We start from the raw sequence: 10,513 nt of genomic DNA, 5'->3' as shown, positions 1-10,513 counted from the left end.
ACACAGATCTTGCTGGAAATGAAGAGTGTATCATTACTGTGCATAACAATATATGCAGTGGTTTCATCTCACTGTCAGTCAAGTAGTTCTTATTAAGGCACAATATGCTTTACAAAAGGAGACTCCAGTGTTTAAATGAAAGATAAAACTTTTTTATGTTTGCGCTGATTATGCTAAATGATGCTTCAGATCCGAAGTAGATTCTTTGAATAATGTTTTCCTGATGAGCTGCACTATCAGAAGGTAAATCGCAGGTAATTGCTCACAACAAAAACTTGCCAATCAAACACCGACACCAAAGAACTTTAAACACATTTGTACAGCGGGGTGCTCGCATTGCAAATGTACTGCGCTGCCTGTTAAAAGAGATGAAATTCTGTTTCTTAATAAGCTATGTCGAAAGGACTTATTAAATCAGCAGTCATGTTCATTACTGAAAAATCAATATGCTCCAAATATAACTCTTTTTTTTGATTAAATATTAAATAATGTACTGTATCATTCTTAGGAATTATGTGGCATTAAATAATTTTCGAGATAAAAGGACCAATGCCCTTATTTATAATGTATGACTTAAGCTGCCTTATTTTAAGTGAGTTTATCAAAGTATAGAGAGATCAAGTTCTGTAAAATATATGGACCAGTGTGCATTTAAAATTTAAGCTTGTGTCAAATTAGTACAGGTATGAGATCCTTTATCTGGAAACCCATCATCCAGAAAGCTCCGAATTACAGTATTGCTCCCGTAGACTCTATTTTATCCAAATAATTAAAAAATGTAAAAAGAATTTCCATTTTCTCTGTAGTAATAATGTGCTTGATCCAAACTAAGATATCATTAATCCTTGTTCAAAGCAAAAACAGACTTTTGAGTTTATTTAATGTTTACATGATTTTATAGTAGACAAGGTATAAAGATGTAAATGACAGAAAGACCAGTTATCCACAAAACCCCAGGTCCATTCTAGATTATAAATCCCATACCTGAAGTGGGTAGTCAGCAGGAGGAAAGGTTATTTATAGAACTTTTACATCTGTAAGTCAATTTGAATGGTGATGTCCCTGAACATCCTGGGAGCAGCTAGAATAGTGGGGGCAAACAAGAGGACACACATTAGTGATATTATATCAATCAGTAGCTGTTTTTATGACTATCCCACATGACGATATTATTGTGTGTTTACATTCATTGATTTTGGGAGGCATTCCACATGAACAATTACGGTGCAACAGTTTTAGTGCTGTCACATAGAGTAGAGTTTTGTTTGGTGAGCAATGCCTTTATAGGTTCATAGTCTCCCTTTATTACTGCCTCCTGTCTGTTAAATTGTTTCCCCTATATACAAAATGACACCCAAATAGATGACCCATGTTGGGTCTGGGTATGTCTCAGCAGCTCAGTAGTTGTCCCATCTATTAACTCTATTTAAACACTGATCACCATCATAATTTTCAATGCATATACTTGCCATTATGGCACAATATTTTCCACTCCTATGAAACATATTCTCCTGCTGTAAATTGTATGAGCGGATCAAACCACACTGTTTTTTTAATGTTTTTATTTTGTGTATGAGGTGTACTTTCAACTTTGTGAATGATTTTTTTTGCTTGTACACGTATGAGATTCACTATCCAGGATGCTTGGGAATGGGGGTTTTCCGGATAATTAATCTGTTAGTAATTTGCTAAAAATCATTGAAACATTAAATAAACCTAATAGGATTGTTTTGTCACCAATATGGATTCATGCAGCTTAATCACCATCAAGTGCAAGGTGCTATTTTATTATTACAAATTACAGAGAATAGGGAAGTCGTTTTTAAGAATTAGAATATTCACAGAAAATGGATCCGTTCTAAGTGCTATTGTCCCCTACCTTTTTGGCAGCATTGTGTGCAAATGTGCCTATTAAAGGTGGAAACTCTGAACATAACAGTAATATCAGTGTTCCCACAGCGTGTCACCTTTAGAATTAGATGCTAATAGCATTTTAAAGCCACACACACGGAGAGGCCTATTTATTAAAGGTCAAATTCTGGTGGTATTAGATCTTAAAGGGATGCTGTCATGGGAAAACATGTTTTTTTTTAAAGCGCATCAGTTAATCGTGCTGCTCCAGCAGACTTCTGCACTCAAATCAGTTTTTCAAAAGAAAAAAACTGTTTTTTTTATATTTGATTTGAAATCTGACATGGGGCTAGATATACTGTCAGTTTCACAGGTGCCAACAGTCTCATGTGACTTGTGCTCTGATAAACTTCAGTCACTGCTACACTGCAAGTTGGAGTGATATCACCCTCCTACCTTCCCTCCCAGCAGCCCAGCAGCCCAGCAGCCCAGCAGCCCAGCAGCCCAGCAGCCCAGCAGCCCAGCAGCAGAAGAATGGGAAGGTAACAGATCCCTGGTACATAAAAGAAAAGCACTCAATAGTAAAAACCCATGTCCCACCGTGACTCCTTCAGTTACATTGAGTAGGAAAAACAATAGCCTGCCAGAAAGCAGTTCCATAGTACAGAACTGGCTCTTTCTGAAAGCACATGAACAGGCAAAATGGCCTGAGATGGCTACCTGCACACCAGTATTGCAACTAAAAGGAAATTTTGTATGGTAGAGTGAATTATTTGCAGTCTAAACAGTGTAATTTAGGAATAGAAATTACACTATAAAAATCATAACAGTATCCCATCAAACACACAATTTTTTTTAATCACTATGCAAATGCTATGGAAGTTATTAACACATGGAAATGAAAATAGCTGTTGAAAAAATTTGTAAACCACAATTTTTTTGTGAACAAACAAAAAAATTGTACAAGAATGAACGTTTTGATCTCTGAAAACCTCTAAAACCACATACGAAAAAAGGATATTAGCAAGAAAAGAAAGGGAACTTTCACTAACATCTACATGACCTTGACAGCTTTTACTTGCCGTAATTTTGTATTCATAGTTTTTTTTGGTTTTTAAACTTGATAAATTACAAAACAATTGTGGATAATACTGTCAAGTTGCATGCAGGATTTTAGTTTTTGGGGTGAAGGCTTATTTAATAAGAAAAAGAAAAAAAAGAATTCCTGCATGAGTTCCTATGCAGGGGGTGATTTATGAACGTTCTACTCACCTGGGAGTGATTTCCCACTCTGAGAATGCAACTTCCTTTGGCACTGTAATGACCCTGAAATTCTGGGGCAAACTCTTGTATTGTGGGTAAAAAAAATCAAAGGGTGCTCTTCACCTAGTGATTGTAAGGCGTCCTCGGCGCGTCCAAGATGGTGGTGCCCAGAAGAGGCCATGCGGCCGTCAGACGCCAGCGTAGCGTGGCGTTTTCACGCAGCGTATTTACGCTGGCGTTTTTATGCAGCGTATTAACGCTGGCGCATCCTTAGACGCTGGCGCATATTCTGGCGCATATTCTGACGCACATCCTGTGACGTCACCTAGCACGTTTTGGCGCGGAAATCCACCTATTTAAGGTCGCCAGAAGGGTCTCTCAGTGCCCGAGTATAGGTTCTTCTATCTAGAGTTCCTGGGTGTTTTCGTATGATTGATTTTTGATTCTCGACCTTTGCCTGAAACCTCGACCTTGATTCTTCGCTGCCTGGACTGACCTTTGCCTGAAACCTCGACCACGAAACCTTGCTGCCTGGACCGACCTTTGCCTGAACTGACGATTCTTCTGCCTAATCCATTGTACCGCGAACTGTGTTTGCCTATTGGCTTCCTCCTTGGTCCGCACTCCAAATTGTGCCTACGGGCCCTGACAGTGATTAATACAGATTATCATTATCAGTACTAATCACCTAATACATAGACAATTGTAGCTTTATTTTTGGAATTGTGTTTGAACATGGAATCTAATAATAATAGTTTATGAAAAAAAAAATATTTTAGCCAGCAACACTATGAATGCTGGGAAGAGATCATTAACAGATCGTTTCCCAGTTGTCAAACAGGAAGCCAATCATATTGGCTCTCTGACTGTCCAGGGCTACCTCTACTTGTAGCACTATCCTTACTGGCAGCTTCTATGAATGGGAAGCCGGAAAAACAGAACAATAAATGTATGCACTCTTGTAAAGTGTGTTCTAAAGTATGGCCCAGAACTTGATCTTCGACAATTGGATTGCACATGAACAATGCTGTCTGGTTGACCCTAGAAGCTGCTAGATGGCTTTTAAAGTGCCAGTGCCACAGAATGTAGAATCTACATAGCTTTTACATAGAGCCCTTTTTGTCACAACTTAGATTCTACATTCTGTGAAAGAAGTATAATAATAAGCTAAACCTAGTTAATTGATTGGTTGCTATGGGTTACCAGACTTGATGCAAAATTAAGAATAAAAATATGCGTTCCACAAAGTTATATTGTTCCTTTGACAGTTATTACATTTGCATATTTTAATTGCACACAACACATTTTTAAGAAATGCTTGAAGGCGGTGTACTTTTTTAAACTGGTTCAAACTATGAAAAGGTCTATCATTCCTCCATTTTGAATAGTTTCGTGGAACTTATTTCAAATGCACACAAAGAAAAAAATGTTCACAAAAAGGAATAACTGATCACATTGTGCACATTTTTGCAATTTTTTTTGGAGGTTTTTTTTCCACTCTTCATTTGTTTGAATTAACTCAGCATTGCATTCAATCAGCATCACAATACACCATTCATATATATGAAATAGAAGTGTATATGAAAGGAGGAGTCATTTATTTAAGGTTTATACCAGACATATGTGATGGTGGCACAAACCATTTACCACATGTCAGCGCGTGTAAAATCTATGCAAGGCTCTCCTTTGCACTTTGCTTCAGGTGACAGTGAGTGGCCAGTTACCAAGGACAACAAAAAGCTGCCTCTGACATGTAACTTTAGGAAAAAATTTATATTTTTTAAAACAAACATTTGGCTCTGCTAGTGTAGTAAGCTCTCTAGACTAGTAATGTGACCCCCCCTCCTTGACCTGCTCCAACGCTAACGTTGTAGGCGCGTAGCGGAAGGGGGGGCAGCATCGGGGCTGCTGCCACTTGAGGCAGGATCGTTGCTGAATCTATAGGTTGCATTTTATAAAATATTTTTGTACTTCCTTGTATGTAAAAAACCATTACCATTTGCATTTCTTAAAAGTGGCCTTCCTTCAGTCCTCGCCTCAGTTGCATTTCCTTCGTGTAACTCCCCCACATCCTCCACACCACCAATTTTTGAATTTATGAATGAATTCCCTCCATAACCCATACCAACATACCTCCATGTCCAGCTTTGATCTCTGCATTCTTTTTTTGACACATTCGTTTGTAAATATACAAAATCAATCAGAATACAGAATCAATATTTTTCTTACTCTGAAGACCATATTTATTAAATGGTAAAAAGACCATTGTATAAAAATTCTTTAAAATTTACTCTTGCTTAACGGAGAAGAAAAGGTACAATCACTGGGGGGTGCCAAAATGTTAGGGCACCTCTTAGTATTTGTATTAACTTAACTGATACTCCAAGACGATGATCCTGTTACCAAAAAACTGCACCGGCCCAGGTTACCTGCAATCGAGAGATCCTCTACTTCCCTTTTTCTTTCTTCAAAATCCAGCTGCCAACAATTGTGCGATAGAGTGAAAAAGTCGACTTTTATCTTAACGTGATACTGACACTAAAAAACTACTTTTTAAAATATGAATGTACATTAAAAGTTACCTATAGACCATGTTGATCATTTTTTGCTGAGAGATTTGTTTTTGTAAGCAATTGTTAGTTGAAGTTCCTAAACCTGACTTTTTTGCCAACCTGACTGTCCCATCTGAGCCTGTAAAATTTTAAATGCTAACAGACTCCTGCTGCTCACATATGTCAGCCCCCTCATACAGGAACATGGGGCATCAGACAGGTAATGTAAAGGCATCCTGCAAATACTTTATGGCAAAGTTATAAGTAGTTTTCAAAGGCAGGAAGGCAGATACCCCATGCTGGGTCAGTTTTCTACTAACAGCACCAATGGCCCAGGGTATCAGGTAAGTGATTACAATCAATGAGAGGTGCCTAACATCTTATCCTTTAAATCACCTGTAAAGGCCTTTGAAAATCTTTGGGAACATTTTTTTTGTATAAATATTTTTCAACATTTGTTAATATGTCCCATTACATTTTCTGGCACACTTCATGGAAAGTTTCAAAAAGCTGATTTTGACTTCCATATAATTCCAACAACAACAGTCCTTATATGTTTTTTTCACTCTTATTTTATGACTATGTAAGTCATTATAGTTTCTGAAAATTCTGAATATTTTACAATTTAAGTTGGTAATCCTGCAATCAGCTCTTGAGAACTTCCTAAATAACTTGAACAGTTCCAAGATTTCTATTCATTTTGCAATTGCTTTGAAAAATACAGCTTCTTATAGCCAGGCTAGAATTTATTTTCTGTAGCTTCTAAAGTGAACAATTTTGAAGTTGTCCATTAGAGCTCCATCAGAATTGAAATGCAATCTTCTCTGCCCTTTACAATAAACCCTTTTTGTAAATTATGACGTTGCCTCTTGTACACTGTACTAGTTTTGCTAGCTGCTCCTACATAAAATGGCTTTTGTTGTTAAATTCTATGTATTTATAATCAGAATATGTGTAGTTATTTCTTTTTGCCCCAAAATGAGAATATTTACATACATGAGATGCATTATATTGTTTTCTACATTTTTTTCACTTTACCCTACCATTCCATATTATGAAAAACCACAGAATTTAAGCTCAGTGAAATAGTGCAATTTTAAAAAAATTGTAGCTATTAAATATACACAGCATTGGGTAATATATTAAATAACTGCACATGGTATCATTTGTAATACACGCAGCCTAGCACTTTTATCCTTGTAAAATAACTTGCATGTATGTTTTTATGGTGGAAATAATCATAAAGTACTTGAAGGATAACCGTGCAAGCACAGGGAAGAACTACAAACAACTTGCAAATATATCTCTAAATAGTTTCATTCATCCAGGACCAGGTCATGATATACAGTATCAAGTAGAGGTACATCTAAAGAAACTGGACTTTCTGCATTTTCTTCAAATGTTTCACGACTAATCCAAGCAGCTTCTTCAGTTCAGTGGAGCGGTAGGGAGTTCCCTGGCACAGACATTAAAACACAACACCAAAGTACATGAAACGTTATGTGGTCTATGCTGTCCAGTGCAGTCCAGAGTGCTCCGATCTATAAATTGGGGAAACTAAATAACCTCAATGAAAACCATTGTGACTAAATCCCACTTTCACACCATTGTGACTTTTAGCTAACACCTATTAGCAATGCTCAAGCACACTTCTTGTCACGAAAAATAAGAAGTCAAGATGGCTGTGTCCCATTCTGTGTCATGATGTGATGCTGCATGACATCAGCATGTTGAGATTTGGTACAAAAATTATGAACAGACACGCCAGGGACCTGGGTTTACTGCCTGAATATGGGTTCTAATCCTGAATGTTCCTGAGTGCACTATAATTATTTATTGATTGATACCTGGATCCTGACCTTCTTGCTTTGACTCCTGACTATGCTGATTGCTGCCTGCTCTTGACTTCTTGCCTGGATATTGACCATGATCTGCTTAACCCTTTGTGTACCACAAACTGGACTTTTCCCTGTCTCTCTGTACACCAGCTTCCTCCTTGGTCCAGACTCCAACCAAACAGAGCCGTTAGGCCCTGACTCTACATGAATGAGTTTGAGTTGAATCATTGTGATTGAATGTCTGTGACTGTACTTATCTTATGGGTTTAAAAGCTGGGAACTCCTTACCATTCAGTTGGACTGAAGTAGCTGCTCAGATGAATGGTGAAACGTTTTCAAGAAGACTCAGAAGACTCCAGTTGTTTTAGATTTATTATTTACTAGATACTGTATAGCTTGCATATAGTTCACTGGCTAGAAAGAAACCTAGTAGCATTCTGTTACAAGGTGGCAGTGATAACTGCTGTCCACAACAATTCCAGACTTAAAAATAATAATACCAATTAAATATCCACCACTTTGAATGTAAAATTGGCATTTTCATCAAGGGGCTAAACTGTGCTGAAAATAAAGATATATATTTTTATTTCAAGCCATATAAGGGTAGGTTTCAAATACAACTGAGTTAGAAATTTGCTTTTTTTCAGTATGTTCCCTAGATTAACTATTTATTTATTATATCTAACAAGAATTACAATAACCCTTTAAAAATTGTATTTTTGTGTGTGAAAATCCAACTATTTATTCATGGAATATTAAAATGCGCAGACAAAAAAGCATTACAGTGGGTACATGGTTCACAAACACACAAGATCAAATCATTGCATGACACATTCCTAAGCTAAGTAATTCTAAGATATAAAAAGCATAAGTACAGGATAATACATTTTTTCTTTTTTTGCAAACACAGGATAAGCAAATGCATATGTCTGACCTCGTTCATTAAAAAAATGCTATGCCTTACAATGCCTTGCTGATCTTCCAATGAAATGATTTAAACAGCACTGAGCTAATAACTTATATCTGCAGCTCTACTGTATAAATGTTAATGGTGGCATTCAACCTCAAACATGAGATATTGTGATAATAAAAAAGGAACATAACACAATGGAAAGTTTAACAAAGCAAAGCCAAATTAAAGTACATTTTTCTTGCAATGCCATTTTTACTGTATAATGAAATGTCACATACTGTACCATATGAAAGAAAGGCTTTTCTATTGGGGAACTTAATACTCATTACTGCAAACAATTCAACTGTTTTTGATGCACTTGGTAAATAGACAGTGACACATGGAGATTAAAAGACCTGTCTAGTATTACAATTGACTCCTCTGTCCCAGATTCATGGCTTGTGCCCCTGGGAGAATTTGTCAGTGTAGTGTATGTATGTGTATGTCAGTGTATTTGCTGCCACTAATTGCCAATGTCTCTAGATGGCAGTAGGCAGGAAAATACAAAACTGGGACAAGAACATCACTTAAGAGATTTAAAGAATTGCTAGATGTAAATGCAAAAAAAGAGGGTTTCCACTCCAGCTGAAAGTTCCTGTTGAAAAGTCAAGTAAAAAAAACTTTTATATTTTGGTGGACAATTCTTTAAATCCTGTGATTTCTGCCCTTGTCCTGTGCATTTTATTTATACTAGGACCCAGGTTTTGGAAACTGTGGTTCTGTTATCCAAAGTGCAGCGATTATTGATAGTTGGTGGATTGTCACACAGTTTATAACAATATTTGCATAATTGACACTGACACAAATGCAAAAATGTTATATAAAAATATAAGGTTAGTCAAAATTTGCCAGATAGTTTGCTCAGCAACACCACTGAGTGGGGGGGGTTGATGGACCATGGCTGCCGGCCAGTGAGCTGGGAGAAGTATGTTTACATTTCACCCCTCTTCTTTCCCCCTCTACTCTTTCCCGGTCATTTCAGGACATTCTCTCACAGGATCTCCTCTGGGACACTGCTCTCAACCCACTTTTTTTCCCATTCTCACCTTTTTTGCTCTCAGCCCAATTCCCCCCCCCAAAAAAAACTTACTGAGTACCCCTCAAGAATTGCTTACCACCATGGATGAAGCGCTGAACTTGCATGTCTTGCTGGCCCAGGTCAAGGAATCAGCCATGAGGGATGGAGGAAACTGGCTGCAACAGGCACTCCTTGCTGCCAGCACCACAGAGCAGCAGAGGGGATTTTAGAGAGATTACAGGATGATCGCAGCCCCCCCTTCTTCTTTTGACCCCAACTGGGAGCCCAGGGATGGGGGTTCACTGGGATCAACCAGTGCAGGGATCTTAGCACCGCCTAGGGCCCCGGACCTTCATCAGTTATGTGAGTCAGCTCCCTTGGGAATTCACCTAAAGAAGGAAATAAAAGAAAAAATTTGGTCCGCCCAGTTTTTGGAAATTTTTTCGCTCATCCCCCCTGAAAAAGATGCCGTTGACAAACCATTCCGGCGGCAGGGGGAAGGGGAGGATAAAACTAAAACAGCAATCCCTAAGACCATGGGTAATTGGCTTTTAGGTTTCACTAAATTTGCCAGTGTGATTTGTGAAAAATTTCCCGAACAAGGGGGACCATTGTTTTCTTATTTGGACCTCATTTGGTCGGCGTACAAAATATATAGCGGAAATTGTTGGCTGCGTTACGACGAACAATTTCGTCGCAGGATGGCAGCGAGGGCACATATGCGCTGGGACTGCCAGGACATGAATTTATGGTTGTTGATTACGACCCCCAATAGGTCAGCCCAGTCCTTTCCCCGGAACCCACACCCCCTCAGGGGAAAATACAGGAGCACAGGCTGCCGCTCTCAATAAAAAAGGTTTATGCTGGCTCTATAACGAGAGCCATTGTAGATGGTATTCATCCTGTCATTTTCAACATGAATGCTCCTTTTGTGGAGGCATGCACCCCGCAGTCCGTTGTTTTAAAAAGAAGTCAGGAGCTGCCAAGCCAGAAAGACTGACCCGGTAAGCGAATAAAGGATGGAACCATGGCTAAGGCA

This window comes from Xenopus laevis, chromosome 6L (assembly GCF_017654675.1).
Source record: "Xenopus laevis strain J_2021 chromosome 6L, Xenopus_laevis_v10.1, whole genome shotgun sequence".
In the NCBI taxonomy this organism is placed as follows: domain Eukaryota; kingdom Metazoa; phylum Chordata; class Amphibia; order Anura; family Pipidae; genus Xenopus; species Xenopus laevis.
The sequence above is the reverse complement of the archived record's forward strand: the minus strand, read 5'-3'. Positions refer to the sequence as shown.